The sequence below is a fragment of the Vulpes lagopus genome, chromosome 16 (genome assembly GCF_018345385.1).
Source record: "Vulpes lagopus strain Blue_001 chromosome 16, ASM1834538v1, whole genome shotgun sequence".
NCBI classification, from domain to species: domain Eukaryota; kingdom Metazoa; phylum Chordata; class Mammalia; order Carnivora; family Canidae; genus Vulpes; species Vulpes lagopus.
This window is the reverse complement of record NC_054839.1, coordinates 58,437,510-58,443,487: the sequence shown is the minus strand read 5'-3', so window position 1 is coordinate 58,443,487 and position 5,978 is coordinate 58,437,510.

The window sequence follows — 5,978 nt, the reverse complement described above, 5'->3', positions numbered from 1 at the left end:
GGCACCGCTCCCGCAGCCTCGCAGCTCCCGGGCGAGGGCGGGGACGGGGACGGCTCGCACCCCGGGGGCGGGGCCGCGGAGGGGCGGGGCCGCGGAGGGGGCGGGGCCGGGCGGCAGGAGGGACGGGGTTGGCGGGCGGGGCCGCGGAGGGGGCGGGGCCGCGGGAGGGGGCGGGGCCGGGCGGCAGGAGGGACGGGATTGGCGGGCGGGGGCGGGGCCGCGGGGAGGGAGCGAGGTCGACGTGCGGAGGGGCGGAGCCGGGGCAAGAGGGGCGGGGCCTCGGGGAGGGGCGGGGCCGGCGGGCGGAGAGCCGTGGGGGGTCCGGGACCCGGCTCCTTGCCGCACTACTGCGCCCCGCCCCGGGGTTCCAGGCAGGGTCGCGCCGGGGTGGGGCGGGGCGGGCCGTACTCAGGTGCGGGCCTTGGATCTTCTGGTTCTGAGTTCGCTTCCAGCCAGTTGCACCTGGGGGCTCAGTGTTGCAAGTTTCTAGCAAAATGAGGTGAAGTTTGCTGGGTTTGCGGCGCGCGGCGGGTGAGGCCGGCCCTCCCCGCTTGCCGCCCCCACCGCAAGCCTGAAGACTGGAATCTGTGGGCGTCCACACTTCCGTTTCCTTTCCGTGTTGTGGAACCGGCCCAGTGGAGCGCAGAAATGTTTAAAATGTTCTGTCCTTGTGGACGCCTGGGGGGCTCGGGTTGAGCATCTGCCTTGGGCCCAGGGCGTGACCCTGGAGACCCGGGATCGAGGCCCACGTCGGGCTCCCTGCAAGCAGCCTGCTCCTCCCTTGCCCTGCGTCTCTGCCTCTCTCTCTCTCTCTCTCTCTCTGTATCTCATGAATAAATAAAATCTCTTAAAGATTGTTTTTTAAAAAACAGCTCTATCTTTGTTACCGGACTTATTTTATCTTCCTGGGACCTCACCCAAGGGCGTTACCTCGCTCAGACTAGCCTGTCTGCTCGCCTTCCTTCAGAAGGTCCATACCTTCCCTGCCTACTCCCAGAGCAGTTTGGAGGCAGGCTTTTAGCACATGTGTGTTTTGCACATCCCACATTCCTAAACCAAAATGTTCCCCTCTTGTGCAGATTTGAGCAAATCCCCAAGTGCACACCGGGCTGATGTGTGATTCAAAGGCAAGGTACTCTATGATGAATCTTTAGTCGTTTTATGCAAAATTAAAAATGAAGAAGTAAGCAAAATCCTGTTTTGAAAAGATTTTACTTAACCTTACTGTGAGAGAGGATACTGGCCCGCGCTCTCACCGGGTTAATGATTGTGAAGCCCTTTGGACAGATGGTTGATCTTGTAACCCTTCCACCCCACTCTGTCCTGGTTCAACCGGAGATACGGATATATCTAGAATGTTTCATCTGTGTCAACTCTGACCAGGGTCAATTGTGAAGAAAGTAGGCTGAGGCTGAGGTCCTTGGAAATGTGTCTCAGCTCAGGGAAGAGGTTGGGTCTTAGACTCCGTCGAATCAGACCTGAAATGCCTGTGAGATTGTTCAAGATCTTCATATCTTTACGATCATGTTTCCAAAGGCCATCCTGGACTGAGAGGGAAACCCGATCCAGACCTAGGCATTCTGAAATTTCAGTGAAAGTTAAGTGTTCAATTGAGAATGGCAAAAGTTGAATTCCAGTTCCAGTGAGTTCCCACCCCAGCTAGCCATAGGTCTTGCAGCAACTTCTTAAAAGTCCCTGGGCCTCACTTGTCCTGGGGGATCAACTCTGTGAGGTTTACTTTGTGAACCGGCATAGTTTCATACATTTCCCGAGACACTACACTTGAGAACTAAGGAATTCTGAAAACAAGATCTGGAGAATTATAAGTGATTATACATATATCCTTCCTGCTTCTCTTTTTGTTACGATGGAAAAATATCCAAGGCATTTGCAGTACGTGGAATTAGGGAAGAAAACAACATTTTGGACACTATTAAACAAATCAGGAAACTAAGGCAGAGGAAGAATGAAGACATTTGACGGAATCATTTCTAGTCTACAAGACTTGGGGATAAAAGACCATTCATTATTTTGCATACCAGTATCCAGCAACAGTTTAAAATCAGTTGGCAAACAGTCTGGGAATGGTCTCCTGGTTTTGTTTCCCCATTTTATCTGGTGTGTCTACAAAACAGTGTAGTGTACCACAACAGCTCAGATAATAAAGAAGCTGGATCAAGACCAAACATAGCAAATGCATGTCCCGTGATTTAATAAAAGGTTGCCTGTTGACCCTGGAAGGAGTGGGGGAGGAGTAGAGTTGATGACTCAACAAAAGAAAGTTAAAAACATACTGATAGGTTACCATTAACTACTGAATGCACTGGGGTTCTACAGGACCTTTTTTTTCTTTTTCACAGGGATTTTGGAAGAGTAAGGAAACTATTTAAAAGTGATCCCTTGCTTTACGTTTCACCTTGATGTCGGCGTGTCTTTTTCTGTTTAACCAACAGGGAAGACAAAACGGAATCCGAGAATTCAAGTCAAGAATCTTAGATCACTTAGATTTGTATAATGTGCTTGGAGGTGGATTTTTTTTTTAAGGTTGTTTGCATCTCCATACTTTGAATTCATTCTCTTTCAGATTTAGCAGGAGGATTGGAATTTTTGCAAATTTGGGGCCCTCGGCAAAACATCACTCAGTATGCCCTTTGAAATGTGCTCTTGATACTTTATCTCTTAACCGAACGTTTGGCTGTGGCTAGGCATCTTGTAGCTGTCTCAGCTTTTATTTAAGAAGTATTTATTCCAGGCAATGGTGAAGGCCTCACCTTGCCTCTCTTCAGATTTAAGCAAGCATTGTTCTTCTCTCCATAACTTTGAATATGTTTATTGTTTCTAAATTTCTTATCTCTCAAATTTAGCTTAGTATCTGGGATGGAGATGTTGATAATGATAATGACTTTGTCGAATTGGAGAATGATGATCGCAGGGGATGATGATGATGATAGCCAAGAGAGAGACAAGGAGAAGAAAGTCCCACTTATGGCTTGCTTTAAAGTACAACGGAGTGACGCCTGGGTGGCTCAATGGTTGAGCGTCTGCCTTGGGCTCAGGTCCTGATCCCAGAGTCCTGGGATCGAGTTCTGCATCGGGCTCCCCACAGGGATCCCGCTTCTCCCTCTGCCTGTTCTCTGCCTCTCTCTCTGTCATGAACAAATAAATGAATTAAAAAAAGAAAAGCACAACTGAAATTGTTTAACTGCCTCCCTACCTCAATACCATATGTTTTTCAACTAATTTATTTTACACCATATTATTATTTTCCTTGATCAACTGGCTTAATTAGTTTTTCAGGGTTTGGGGTTCTTTTCCTCTCAGAATCTCAGGTTGTAGTATGCCTTTGGAAATTGTCTTAATAATAAATGCAGTTCTCTTGATTTGATTAATTGTGGCATTTGAGATTTTTGTTTTGTTTCAATTTGATGGTGGAAAGACTGGATACACTCCACCATCTTCCAGTTGCTATTAGCTTGCCTCCTCCAAAGCATGGCTCTCCAAGTACAACCGTGCTTGAGATATGTCTCTTCACATTTCAAAGAGATGGAGAAAAAAAAGAGAAAAGATGAGAAAAACAAGTCAAAAAAAGGGGGCGGGGGAATGACAGAAAGATTCAGAGACGGTGCAATGAGCAGAATCCCCTCAAAGGACCTGAACCCTTGTCCTGCTTAAGCCTCACCATGCCTCATATTTACCAGTAATACTCAAATAAGCCAACTGTTCATAATATGACATTGAAGTCTAGAATGACCTGGAGTGGCCTGGTGACGTTTCAAAGAGGAGACAGGATTTTAGTTGGAGAGATGGAAAAGATTTGGCTGCAGAGAAAGGGAGAGGGAGAACAGCCTGAGTGAAGGATAAAGCATGAGCAAGGACACCAAGACCCACAGAGAGGCCCGGGCCAAGGGCCTCCAGCGGATGGTACATGCTGAGTAGCGTGGGGCCTAACAATGGCATGGGGAGGATGGAGACATAAATCCCTAAGTTCTGTTACAATGAGTAGTGTGGAATTTTTTTTCTGAGGGAATAGCTGAAAGTTTCTGCAAATAGCCTGTTCAAACAAAACAAAACAAAACCAAAAAGATTGCACTGTAGGGACGCCTGGGTGGCTTGTGATTGAGCGTCTGCCTTCAGCTCAGGGCGTGACCCTGGGGTCCTGGGATTGAGTCCCACATCGGACTCCCCACAGGGAGCCTGCTTCTCCCTCGGCCTGTGTCTCGGCCTCTCTGTCTGTGTGTGTCTCTCATGAATCAATCAATCAATCAATCATATTGCTCTGTAAAGATTGATTGGCGCTCTGAGTGAATGAGAAAGAAGGAAACACCAGACAGAAGTTTGCAGGCCATGGAAACAGCTTCCCTCTTTAAATTTTTTTTTAATGAGGATAAATTAGATACATTTCTAGTACTCATATGTTAGAAGGGAGACTGTACAAACCAACATCACTAAGAACATATAATAGAGAATTTGTATGGGTCTAAGTCAAGTAAGGTAAAAGAAATATGTACAAAGGCTGGTTAAATATCATAAAAAATCTGCCCTATTCCTGTGAAATCTTACCAAGTGTCATACTGGGCTCCATCCAGGAAGGCTAGGACTTCCAGGCGAATGGCATAGGAACGTTGCTGTGATCATAATCACTATTTTGGCAACATGCATTGCGGGAAGAGGCACTGACATTTCTGTCATGACTGCACATATGATCTACAACCCTCCCCCCCTGCACCCCCCACCGCTGCCACGTTCACACTGTGTGTATGTGTATAATCTAAACTTCAAGGCCCTTTGTCACCAAGCCAGACTTAGGTCCCCAGTGCTCTCTCCACCCCATTCTGACCAGCATTCAGTATAGAAATTTGCCCTCCTTCTATCTTTACCAAAATTACTATTTTAATTAATACAGAGAAAACAGTACTTTGCCATTTTTAATCCCATTTTGTTATAACAGAAGAGGAATATGAAGTTAATACTAAGAAATTTCTTTTAGTGGGATTCTTAAATGCTTGATTAAATTTCTAGACCATTAATTCCATTTTTTTTTGGTGCACTTTCCTAAAATGAGATAAACCTGACACATATAGTAGACCACATAGAAAAAGCACCTGAAGGCAGACTCCATTTAACACTGATTTAAAAAAACAACAACAACAGGGGATCCCTGGGTGGCTCAGCAGTTTGGCGCCTGCCTTCGGCCCAGGGCACATCGTTGAGTCCTGGGATCAAGTCCTGCATGGGCTCCCTGCATGGAGCCTGCTTCTCCCTCTGTCTGTGTCTCTGCCTCTATCTCTGTATCTCTGCTGTGTCTCTCATGGATAAATAAATAAAATCTTAAAAAAAAAAAAAAAGAAGTATCAGTTACTCCAGGATCTAATTAAAAGTCTCTATGAGATCCCTAAAATTGTTTTCCTTATTTTTTAATCTTTTCCCCACAGCAGAGACAAAAACAATGCTAACTTTATGTGGATTCTGGTGAATTATTTAACTTTGTGACGCTTTAATGAAATAAAGAAAATACCACAAACAAGACCACAATCAGAGAGGGAGACAAACCATAAAAGACTCTTAATCATAGGAAACAAACTGAGGGTTGTTGGAGTGGATGAGGTAACTGGGAAATGGGCATCAAGGAGGAAGGCACATGATAGCTTGAGCCCTGGATGCTCTATAAGATTGATCAATCACTGACCTCTACCTGTGAAACCAATAATACGCTGTATGTTAATTAATTGAATTTAAATTTAAAAACAAAAAGGGAAAATAATATCACTTAATCCTAACTCTCAAAATACTGTTTATAAAGTGTAGCTGCATTCATTAGTAGAACATATGGCAAAATACGTGGTCTCCCAGAAATATTTTGTAAACTTAACTGCTAAATAATTTTTTAAAATTATTTTGTCTAGAACCTTTATGATAATGAGTGAGACAGTCTAATCAGAGTTTGATATTCCACATCTCTAAATATATTTGTATATTAT